At 38.9% G+C, this 12,875-nt stretch overlaps 1 protein-coding gene across 1 annotated transcript in view; it reads left to right on the forward strand.

Annotated features, from left to right (window-relative positions):
• The window catches only part of ARID2 (AT-rich interaction domain 2), a 104,942-nt gene that overhangs the window by 44,259 nt on the left and 47,808 nt on the right, over window positions 1–12,875 (forward strand).

The following is a 12,875-nucleotide window of genomic DNA, read 5'->3' on the forward strand; positions in this document are numbered from 1 at the left end:
TGGTCAAAAGATGTTGAAAACACTTGAGTTCTTACCTTGTGACATTTCTTAATTTGTAAGATACCAGAATGTCCTTCAGCATGTTAGATATTTTAGATAGATATTTAAAATATAAATTGTGCTTTTTGTTCCCTTACATAATTAAAATAAAAGCAGAGAATTGTAATATGACAATAAATCACTATAAAAAAGGACCATAATAAATACTGTCAGATCTTAGTTATCTTGAGGCAATTTTTGTTTAAATGGAAAAACTCAAATAACTGTACTGATTTCATCTCAATTACTGTGCATTACACTTCTAAGCTTTCTGTTCTTATACTCTCAAACATTATTATTAACCCTTAGAACAGCTGGGAAACAAAGTTGGTTTCTGTAGAATTGGATTTTCATCAAATATTGTGTTCCTGAGTCTTCAAACAAGCAGCACTGAAAAGTTTTTTCACTCATAACTTTCCAGATTTTTTTTGGTGATGGAAATGAGCAAGGCCTGAGCTAGTTTCACTGTAGGTGTTTATATGGTTGTGAAAATGACAGCGATAGTGGCAATGTCACACTGCAGCTGCTTGAAATATCTACTGCTGTAGGCTGTACCTACAGAAGCTCTGTAAAAGAGAGAAAAGGAAATGAAAAATGGCATTGATTAAGGGGGGTTGGTTGCTACTTAATAGAAGGGAGAACCCAGTGCTCAAGAGATTCTTAGAAGGGGAAAAAGGAGCCGGGAAGAAAAGTACTTTTTTCTCCATAATTTCTTTTGTTGCTGGACAGGTTTTATGTTTCTCATATCTCATATGAAAAAGAATATAGAAGGCTGAATCCTTAGAAGATATTTAAGTAAGTTTTCTTCTGAAGAATCCCAAAGGGCTTCCATTTTTACATTTTTATTCAGGTTAATTTTTAGTAGTAGTGCCATCATCACAGTAATGTCTGATCACCTTTAGGTTGTTTTTGAAATGAAGTCTTGTACGTGGTTCATTTCTTCTGTTGTGATCTTTCTAGAGGGTTGGGTATTATTGCTGGATTAATGTTTGTTATGCTACTTAAGGATTTAATTTTTTTTCCCCAGCTGTTGGAAAGCATAGTGCTACATGTGAGCAGAAAATGCTGCAGATAGATTCCTCCTTTCTTGTTTGAAGTTTATCTCTGAGAAAGTCTGCTCTTTCCTACAGCTGAGCTCTGTCGTAGTGGAAAGTTTCACTGGCCTGAAGAATCGTCAAGCTTGTCCAGAGCTCTGGGTGATGGTGATTTGCTCTCAGAATATTGAGCATTCAAAGGAAAAAAAAAAAAAAAAAAAAAAAAGCACCATATGCTGGTCTTAGCTGGAAACTAATGTCAGTTGTCTGTTTGCTGTGCAACTACACTACTGAGAAACTTTAGGTTTTCTAAAAAAACGATGTTGTCTTGTCAGATACTGTGCATTATTGGGTGGAAGGGTGAAAAAATCATAAATAACAAATTCAGTCATTATATGGTGGAATATCAGAGAGACATTCCTTGCTGATTAGAGATGATACACGGAGTTGTTCAGGCGTTGCTCTGCACAAAGTCAGCACCATCAAGAAAGCAGAAGTGTCTTTAAGCTGCACACCACATGATCCAGTTCTGTGTATGTAACTTCCAATTAAAGAAAAAACTACTTGCAGTGCTTCCCCTGCTTACCAGCATGTCATGAGGCTTTGTGTTAATTTCAGCAGGGTGTCTATTATCTATTAGAGGTACTCATTTTATCATTGCATTGCCTTTGTGACAAAGGTGGAGGTGGACGGTGGTAGGGCAGTCGAGACATGTCACGTGTGCATTGCCAGTGCCTCAGTCCATGGCATCTTAGTCGTGTACCAGCTGTCTGCACGCAGAGGAAGCACAGACCCAAGCAAGAGTTGTTCCTTCTGGGACTGTGGAAGTGAGAGCAGTGTCAAGGCACGTTTTCCTGACAGCTAGCCGTGGATGCATGTTACAGAGAGCATTTTCCTGGACACTAGCCCCCTTCTCTGACTAACGGTTTGAATATCTCAAGGCCAGCAATACTGAACGCTGAAAGCCTGAGAAGTCCAAGGCATTGAGAAAGGTTGTCTGCCTTCAGTCTGTCAACAGTTAGGAGACCGTCACTTCTACTGAAACTGTCTGGGATCGAGGAAGGACTAGATTTAGGCTGGTAGCTTTAGTTACAATGGATGTAATTTTGTTATAATTGAATGTTCAGGAATAGATTTTTTTTTTTTTTTTAATACTGGAAGAAAATTGTTCAGCTCTGAAATATCTGAACCGTTGGTTTTTTTTTTCTTCCATACTGATTGGACTATTACATCACCGAGACAGGAGGACTACACCTAGTGTGTCTTAAATAAGTTGTAGCCAAGGAAGATTCTTCAAGTCTTCTTTAGTGAGAGTAACTTAAGTTACTCATGTAGGTGCCCTAACAGCAAATACAATTTCTTCCGATTTCATTATCAGAGTGCCTGTAGCATGTAGTGCTATTCACAATTAATGTACAGTGCAGCAAGAAGGCTCTGGGGAAAAAAATGTAACATTTAGGTTATTAACTAGAAAAATGTTTACTTTCTTATTTATTGCTTAGTAGAGATCTATAATAATGTGAATTTTTTGCTTTCCATAATGAACTTTTTTCAGTCTCAGTCATCTAAGTACTTACTCTCAACCTCTTAAAAAGGTATGCAATGTATTAATTGCAGAGCTCTTCTCTTCCCACAGATTATTTCCATTCAAAATAATAGGAATACAATAAGCCTTACTGGATTTACTCAGGATTTGAAAAGCCTGGTCAATCCACAGTGGAGGATCAGGCCTTATCTCCTCTAAACCCCAGACCACCAGCAGGGACTCAGTATCCTCTAAACAATTTCTAATACTTAATATCTGAATGCTATTAATACTGTATTTTATTTTTCTAGCCTTCCTATAAAGATGACAGTGTACTCAATACATTCTTAGTATCTGCCTGCTCGGTTTTAAATAAGGTTATGGTTTGAGTGTTTTTACTACATGCTTCACAAGAGCGTTTTCATTGAGTAAGTTGTTAGACAAAAGTAGGATTTTGTTTTGTTTTTGTTTTTTAAATCTTCAAAATTTCGTTTCCTTCTACCTTTAAAACGATTTGCAATGATTATCTTTAATGCCTGAGACAGATATTTCCCAACAGGAAATCTGATCTCTGGGCTTTATCTGTATTCATTCTACCCTTTTGTTCTTCCCCTTTTATCTGTGTGTATCCTCTAATGTCTTTGCAGTTATACAAGCCAAACCAAAAACGCTTATAAATTCTTCATGATCATTATGTCATTGGTAATTTTAAAATCTTCTGCTAAGGAGTAACACTTCATCTGTCTTTCAGGTTTCCCTAATCCGTATCAGAATTTGTATTTAGTCGGAGGCTGTCTGTGTGGCATTCAGTGTTTATCCTTACGAACACTACTTATTAGTGAATTAAGCGTGGGAGAGGCTAGCTGACACAAAACAGCTCATGTCCATGCTCTTAGCCCTAAAGCAGGGATGCTATATCCAAGTTTACCTCCAGGAAAGGTCCCTGAGCAAGGGTAGCTCTTGAACAGTGCCTTTAAATTGTTTGAGAGAAAGCTAATTGGCTTGGAAAATTTGTATCAGGCCCTTCTCTAACGATTTAATAGTACAGCACTTCGTTCCCATGCATGGGAATGCTCCCAGCACTGTTTATTTTACTAGTATAGATGTGTAGCCTTTACATGTTTAGACAGCTAAATCAATATGCTACCTCTTTATCATCATCTCTAAATTTGTACATGCTACGTTCTCAGGATACGCTGGGATGCATAACAAGCCCTGTAGCAGCATATTGTTGCTTCTTGATCAAAAGATCTTTAAAATAGTCATTGTTGTTTTAGTTTGTCTGGATGTGTTTGTGGTTAAAACATACAGATATTTTCAAGTTGAATGTTTTTATGCAGGCCAGATCACGTTCTTTCTTACGAACTAATTTCTGGTAAGATCTTGAGGTAAAAGAAGGAACTGGCTCCCCAGACAACTTTTTCCTCTTCACATAGAACTTAAAGTATTTATCTTCCTATTGTGCAGAATCCCAGCAGGATCTTCATAATCAGATATTTTATTCTGTTCTTACTTCTTTTGATGAATATTGGATCCATCTGGAATAATGTTCAAGAATTAATTAATTTTCATATTTTTGTTTGATTAACCACATAAATATGGACATGTAAGCTAGTACGTTTGCTTTGATTATGTGGTCTAAGTGTGAGAAATTGTAAATGGATTTAATTGCAGGAAATCATAAGATGAAGGCAGAAAAACACAACTGTTAAAATTGCTGAATATGCACGGAATCTAACAGTGAAGTTACGGAAAAAGTGGTATAGCAATGTTTTGTAGACACTTGTTGTTTCATTAAAAAAAAAAAACAACAAAAAAACAAGAAACACAAACCTATAGACATTAGAAACCAGTAAATTCTATTTTTGTTCTATTTAGCATCTGCTGAACAGGCTGGAAGAAATACTGTGGAAATATTTATTCTGGTGGCTGGAGAATCCAGAAAGCCTTTTTCTAGACTGCTGTTTCCATGAGATTTAAATCTACAATTAACTGTTCCCTTGTGCAGTATCCTTCAATGACTTGGCTTCCTACGAGAGGCCGATCTGCCCCTTTTGTCAAGGTAGTGCCAGAATGTAGCAAGGAGTGTAGAGAGGAAAAGGAGAGGAGAAGAAGGACCAGGGGGGAAGGTTGGTTTTCCAGTACTGAAGATACTCCTTTGGCCATGTGTGGACTTGGAAGTCTTGTTCTAGAAACAGAACATTTGAATAACGTACATAAGCAACATTTATGTTGGCATCGTTATAGTCACAGAATGGTTCGTATTGGATAACGAAATACACAAGTATGAAGAATGATAACTTTAGTGTTTTAAGTCATTGAGTTAGTATTTGTCTGAAAAGCATGTAATATTCCTAAGTATTAGAAACACGTGCAGGGAAAGTCTTTGCAGTTGAAAAGAAGTAAGGAATCTAAACATTCCAATTTGGCGAAATGCTTTGAGTAAGTGCGTAATTCTAAGTATGTGACACGAGAACATTCATATAGTGTGATGTTTTGCTACGTTACGCCTTTACAGAGAAATTTATTCTGGATAGCCAAGACAATATGAGGAACTGTTACCTCCTGTAATATTGTAGATATCAGTGTTATTTATACTGGTTTGAGAGAAACTCAACTGAAAAGTCTTCATAGGATAAACTCTTTCTAGGGCGTTATTTCTGTGTAAATAACTTCTCTGCAATGGGTAGGAAGCAGAAAATTAAGACATTTCCTTCTGACATAGTGGGGGAAAAACATACCAAGACTTTTTTTTTTTTTTTTTTCTTAAAACCTTTAATGAAAAGTGCACAAGAGAATGGGGTCCTAGTTTTGTTGTGCAAATACCGACTCTCTCTATTTACATAACAAAACGATGTACTTGGTAATGAAACTATGAGCTAAAGACAACAGGGAAATCTCTTCCATAATTGTGGGTAGTTTGCATCCTAAATTTTGGGAAAAAGTTAAGACTGAATTACCATAGAAACTTCCTCTTCAGTAAGAACAACTCTTCAGACAAGGCACTGACAGAATGTCATAAGAAAGAGTTGGATTGCTGTTAGACGCGTCGTTTCTTTTCCTCCTTCTGCACTGGGGCAAAAAAAAAGCAAAAATATTTTCCTGTAATTTGAATTTCATAATAGCTAAATGATAGACATGAGTAGCAGTTGGCAAATAGATTTAGACCTTGTTTATACATCATATAATTTTCTTCATTTAGTTAATTAAATGTTTGTTACTTATATAGATCTATAAAGTCAGTAGGTCCTCCAGTCAACATTACAACTACTTATATTCACAGTACTGAAAGTTACGTGAGTTTGTACACAATCTGCTTTAAAAGAGTGAATACGTGTTTGTGTTGAAAAGTGTTTATGGCCATAGTTGCTTGTCTCCAGACTTCTACTTCTGGAACACCTGGGTGTTTCTATGTGGCGGTCATAACGTGGTGGCATTCAGGATTTCAGGCTGTGCTGTATACAGCTGCTGGTCTGTAGTTGCCTGAAACAAGATGACTGGTGTGGGTGACGTTGCGTTGTTGTGACCTGCTTTGTGCAGTCACACATTGTTTAGTTTTAATCTCCTGGTTCCTTCCAGGTGGTACAATTTGTATTAGCACATCTTTGCTGTTCAGAGGCAGGCGCTGTCAGGAAATCTCAGTAGTGCTGCAGACTGATTGTTTTTCAATCCAGAGAAAATCGGAGGGAGTTCTAGAATTTGCAAGCATGTTATGAATGTAGAAAAGAAAATAAATCTCGAGGATTCTGATATTTTGCATGAAGAGCTAAGCCCAGGTTACTGTCATACTTGACAGGCTTGATGAGCTGTCAGCCTAGGTGGCAGCAGAACGACGACAAAATTAGTAAGATGAGTACATCGTTGTTGGAAAGTTAATTCCCAGATGTAGTCTGGAGAATTAATGCTACTAATAATGGCGCAGCTCAGATATTGCTGGATGTGGAGCCTATCGGATCTGATGAAACAGCTGCTGAAGTGGTGAGAGGTGGTGCTGGCGGAGAACTGCTTTTGGCAAGCAGTGAGAACACAGTAGAAGGATTAGTCCTGGAAGAGGGCTGGGGACTGCAGCCTTGGCTCACAAGCAGGCTCATTTTGATTTAGGTTTAAAAATAAATGAAAGCAAACCTGGAAGTGAGGGATCTTCATTTCAAAAAAGCAAGTGTTGAGACATTTTGGTGTTGGTTACAGTGCAGTAGACCAGAATGCAGTTGCTTAACTGTGAAAACTTTGTCTACTGGGCCACTGCTGTTGCTGTGCAGAGACTTGCCCATGCAGTCCTTCTGCCAGGTCTGACCACAGGGGTGTCAGGGTTTGCGGAGAGTTAGAGAAAAGTTAAAGGAATGTAGAAGTAGCAGGAGGTCTGATTTTTGCCTCCTGCTGCTATTTTGGCTAACATGTCCTCCTGGTGAATGAAGCTTTTGCCTTTTCTTTTAGTACTTCCTTCCTCCTCCTCCCCCTTCTTTAACAACAGAGTTAGTTCCTCATAACTTGAGAAAGTCAAAATATCTGTCATCTTCTCCAGCTCTCAGTTCTGTAGGGCATTTGTCCACAGTCTGTTGGAGTTCCTGGTTGTGTGGTTGCTTCAGAGGCTTCTTTTCGGTTCTGTTTTGTTCCCTCCCTGCCGCAGCTGCCCCAGTCTCTTGCATTTGCTCTCCAGCACGCATACTTCAGTTGGCTGGCATATGTCTTTTATTATTTTCCTTCTAAATTAGAGCATTATTAGTATTAAAGCGTAACGTAATATCTTAATTTCTTTCCGCTTGGTGTTCTCATGTTTATTAAGAACATATTTTCAGTGACTTGAGTGATTTTTTTTTGAACTTTAAAGCATTGCATACTGTCTTTTTCTTGTTGTTGTAATGTCTAATAAAGTGAAACTTTCAAAATTGCTCACGAATTCTCCCCCTCTTTCTGTAACAATAGATAAAGGATCTTGCTGTAGCAGATTCCGAAGTTCATTAAGAAGGCACGTATACAGTTTTCTCTTTCTGCAAAGGATTCTTGATAGGATTTCTTAACCAAATTTCAAGGAAACCACAAAGTGGACCATCTGTCATGTAATCTTGCATAACCTGCGTTACAAAACGTTAACACACTTAAAGATTGCATGCGCTGCAATTTGTTTGCACGTGGATCTGTTAGGAAGCCTGAGACTCCGTTTCATCTGAACGGGGCCTTCCAAGTTTGCTCGCAGTTTGCTGAGGTGTGAACAGGGGGTGCCAAGGTGGAGACTGGAGCTGTGGGGTCCCTGGAGCGAGGCGGGCTGTTTTGTCTGGGGCTGCGTGGGCACAGAGCGGGCAAGGGGCCGGCCCAGGCCGGAGGGCAGCGCTCTGCTGGCAGGCCAGGTGTTAGAAACACACAGCTGATGGAGTTTCCTATTCATCTGGCATCCTATTCATCTTGATTTGTCAGCCAGTCTAATTAGGTAGTCATAATAGCCCAGACATCAAAGAGTGCCACTGAGTGGTGCTACAGGTGGGATGTTTCACTGGGTGCCACTGTGTGTACGAGGTGCTCGGTGGCTGTGTTACTGAGGCAACAACGTGAAGATGGAAAACAACACGAGCATTATTTTGAAGGATTCAGCTGCGAGCATCAGTTCTGACAATAATTGGATGTAACTTGAATTGGAATTCATGGTACCCTTGGAGTCAGGGGAGAAAGCCCTGAAGAGATTGCTGATGGCACTGTCGAAACACAGATAGGGACGGAATCGAGCACAGCCGCGTGAGGCAGCTGCTTGGTGTTTGTTAAAAGGTTGAGCGGAGCCTTGAAGTTGGCTGAGGCATTTCCAGGAAGTAGTTTGCTTAACTCTCGAGGCGGGGGCTCTGTGAAGGAACTTCCATGGGATGAGTAAACGAGTTAGACGTTACTTGAGGCAGCTGCAGCAGCAGACTTGTTAAGGCCTAAGCAGAAGTTTCAATCCGGAGCGTGGCACCAGTCTTCACCGTGTGCACTAGCGGGGGGAGAACTGAGCGTTAGCCCTCCGGCCCTGCTGAGAAGCAGCCTCCTCTGTGATCAGAATACTGCCTGCTAGTAAGATTCATAAATGGATCAGATTTTCAAGTAGGAGGCTAAGATCCATGGTAGAGGACAAGAATGGATTGTCTGGTGAAAAAGTCATCTTTTAAAATGGTTGTAGCCTTCGACTGGCACCATAAGTTAATGAGGAAAGGCCAGGAGGAGATCTCTGATGGGAATAGTACCTGCTTTTCCTTTAGCTGGACGCAAAGCTAATAAATTCATTGTTGGTCTATAATGGTTGATGCCATCTTCACTGTGTTGCCACACATTATCTGGCAAAGTTACTGGGAGGGAGTAATAATAGGGACTTGAAATACTCAAATAAGTCAGATGCTTCGTAATGATACATAAAATAGGTTGACCAGTACTAAGGAAGTATGTGGCAGACTCTGAATTTAGATTACTGTCGTCTCCGAGTGAAAAAAGTCTAGATGCTTTTTTATTCATATTCTCCAATTTTTCAAGAAGCAAAAGGCACCAGATAGCTTGAGAGATGGTGGCATACTCTAAGCCCCTTCATGACCACTGCCAATAGTAAGTTCTGCGTGCCACTAGATGCATGTAGTGACTTCCTTTTATTAGTATTTTTTCCAAACATTTGAAAACAAGCCTGAAGCTAACTTCAGTGAATGAAAATATATGGTTGTTATTTAAGGAAGTATTTTTAATGTATAAAAATATTGGCCATATTCAGAGAATTTATTTTCTCATGGATCTGAATGAAACCAAATGACTTATTGAAGTTCTGTCACAGCAACAGAATGTCTAATAGGTGAATCTGATTTTTTCCAAAAGGTGGTATCTCTTTATTTCCAACTCAAAGGATCCTTAAAGGAACCAAGTTTTCAGAAAGCATTCAAATGACTTGTCCTTTAAAAATAGCCAGCCTTCACATGTCTTTGGTTGCCCATGTATTTTCACGTATTTAAGTACTTTGCATATCCAGTAGTTCTAGCTGTTCACCAGGCGTTAAATAAAAAAGTTAGTCCTCTCAGAACACAGGCATGTCCGAGCTGAAAGGAGGAGGTAGGGGCTGTAAAAGGCCGTTGCGTTTCAGTTTCTTGAATCTTTTGGATCATGTGTGTGCTGGGCTAATGTCCATTTAAGATGGCCACGCTGACAGTATGGAGCGCCTTTTGGTGCGAGTACAGAACCTGGTTTCCGTCATTGTCCCATGATCACCAAGGCTTCAATGTGCTACTTAGTTTTTGTCCCAGATGCCACTGAAACTTTTATACCCTGTATACATTGCTTGTTTTATTAGTAGTTTCCTTCTGGTCCTTCATTTAGTTAGCAGCTTTGGTCCTTTTTTGCACATATTGGCTGCATCTTTCTCTTTCAGGGCCCAGTCAGTCAGTTGGTGTTGAAATTAAAAGACGAGAAGATTGAACGATTGAGACTGGTGCTGTTGATATGAACTGCCTGTGACTTTGCTAAATTAAGGAAGCATTCTAAATATCTTAACGAACAAACACACAAAAAAAACATTTTCTGAGTTCAGAGTATGCATGTCAGGTCTATAGGTACAGGTCTAAGTTGTTTTGAAACATGAGATTAGCTTTTTGTAACTACTTGATTATAATTTATGAGCTTTTGTACATCCGTTTTTCAGTAATAAAAAAGCTCCATTTATTATACTTAAATTTCTTATGTCTTTAAAGCAAGACCTGTCTTTATGATAACTGTTCTGCTGCTTGTACAGTCACTGTGTGCCAGACTGGTAAGATTAGAATTTAAGACTAGTAAAGCTCATTTATAAGCTAATTTACAAAGCTGCTTCTCTTCACTAAAATTCCAGGTCATTCTTTCTCTCTGCAGTAAACGAACGGAGGGTTTGGAGGATTGAGGTCTGTACACTTGTCTGTGAACAGTCAGTACTTATGTAGCATTAAGGAATCACTCTAAGTCGGTCTATTATGGTCTGGTTATTGTAGCTGAAATTCAGTAATAGGGTTGTTAAACTCCATGGATTCAGAAACAGCAAAATGTCCCCCCGGTAAACTGGCAGTGCTTTAAAAGGGATAAATGTATGGGGTAGGTGTAGGGAAAGACTTTCTGTTTGTGCTAGGGAAGACAAAAACCACAACATTTTAGCCTTTGGGACTTTATTTTTCTCAGCAGATTAGAAGATTAGTTTGGGGTGAGATAGGAAAGAGGGAGAGCTCTTTGAAGGGGTGAAACTTCAGTAAATCAAATGACATCTAGAGGAGCTGAGAATTTAAGGGGGTGAAGCTGGTACATGCTTTGACATAGGGAAAATGTAGATCATCACTTTAGGTTGATTCCAATCCAGTTTTCCTATGAAATATTTATCGAATAAGACGTTTGTGATAACTTTGTAAGAGTTGTCAACACCAGAAAAAAAAAGTAAAATCAGTTTAGTTTGCAAAGGTCTTCTAATTTATACTCACCCCTAAGATTTTTCTAGCCCCCCCAAATTTCTTAGTCAAATAGAGTGGGAATCAATGTAATCATTTGCTTTCAGAGGGAAGAAGGGGACTTGATTCTTAAGATTTCAGAGTGCCTATGTTTGACAGAACTGTTTCAACACATTTTAATAAAGTAGGTATTAGCAGAGGAGCACATCTAGGATATTCATGGTGGTTAGCTCTGCTGGGACATGGATTTAATAAAAAGTATAAGGTTCAGTATTTTTATTTTAGGATGGTGGTAGATTTGGTAGATTTTCTCTATTTGGAGTACTGTGTGTGTTCCTGTGTAGGGATTTTTACTTATTCTTATGAAATCTGACATTCAGTAATGAAAGTGTTTTATGTAAAGCTCAAGCTTTGACTCAGGCCAACGTATGAGGAAATTAGATCCAGCCACAGCACTTCTGAAGTCATATTAGGCAAGCTAAGGCACTCTAGCTTCTGTTGTCATTGAAACGGCACATGCACATCATCTTCTTGCCATCTCCACCCATGTATACCTGCTAGTGTCCCTGCATCAGCTCTAGCTGACCCCTATCAGTTCGATAAATCAGTGGAAAACCAACCTATAATCCTCTTCATTTGCTGAATGAGCTCACTAAAGAGTGAGAGATGGGATGGTCAGGAGGGAACGTCAAGCAGTCACTGAGCTACTCCTTTAGGTCCTGGTTATAGAAACACATGCATGTAGGCTCAGTTTAAATTGATGGGACTTATCATGAATTTGATTAGTCTGATCAAGGACTTTTTGATGCTCCTGTCTTTCCTTTGGTGGGTCTTTTCTGTGATTTCAGCAGCTTTTGATGATCTCAGAGGAGAACAAGGCACAGCATGCTTTTGTGTATGTGTGAGAAAGATCACATCTGGATTTTTAGGTTTCCCTTTGACTTGGTATCAGAAGTTAGGCTAGTTTTATGAAACCATCTTTCAATATTGGTCCCTCAATTGCAATACAAACTCCTTCAGTCAGTGATGATGACACTCAGCGATTTACTGGGCTGTTTGGAAGAGCCTCCACACAAATGCTGGTAGGAGACCAAACAAACACGAGAATTCTGCAGTGACCAATGTTCAACTGAAGGTATTTTAATTGTTCCCAAGTTTCATTTTGGACCACAATAAATTTAAAATATTGTGATCCTAAGAGGTTTTAGACTTGCACGTAGTTCAGGATGCTGCGCAACTGTGTTCTCTCTCCTGATTTTAGAAGCCACTGCTAAGTTTATCTTAAAATACCAACAACTAATGCATACACGTGGGGATTTAGACTGTCAGAATACATAAGTCATAGGCATTTTTTCAGTTCATGGTTACTGAAATACGTTCTGGTTTCAGAACAATCAGAAAAGGGAAGAGATGCTGGTCAATGCATGATATGAAAATTGTATCAAAAGCTTTTTTTTTCTCCGAAGATACTAAATATTTCTGGCATATAAAAATGGAAAGATAAATGTCGTGAATTATTTCCTGATTATATAGTGTTTTGAGTAAGATTTAATTGACTGGATGTTGTCAGTTTTTCCACAGGGAGAAAGTCTGTAAGTGTATGCTACTTTGTGATCTTGGAATAATTTCAGGAGGGGTGTTGCATCTAATACATCTGTGTAGAGTTAAGGCTACCCTGGGCCTTTTAAGTTGCCTTTCTTTATATGTTGGCATGCACCAAGTTCTGAAAGTCATAGTTTGTAATGGAAAAAAAACACCTACACTGAGATAATTAATTTACCAAGATTTAATTTACCAAGATTTAATTTACCATGATTAACTGTTTGATTTTGGTGTGTATATATAGCTTCTGTGCTTGCAGAACACTGGGATAAT

Source organism: Cygnus olor, chromosome 1 (genome assembly GCF_009769625.2).
Source record: "Cygnus olor isolate bCygOlo1 chromosome 1, bCygOlo1.pri.v2, whole genome shotgun sequence".
Lineage (NCBI taxonomy): Eukaryota > Metazoa > Chordata > Aves > Anseriformes > Anatidae > Cygnus > Cygnus olor.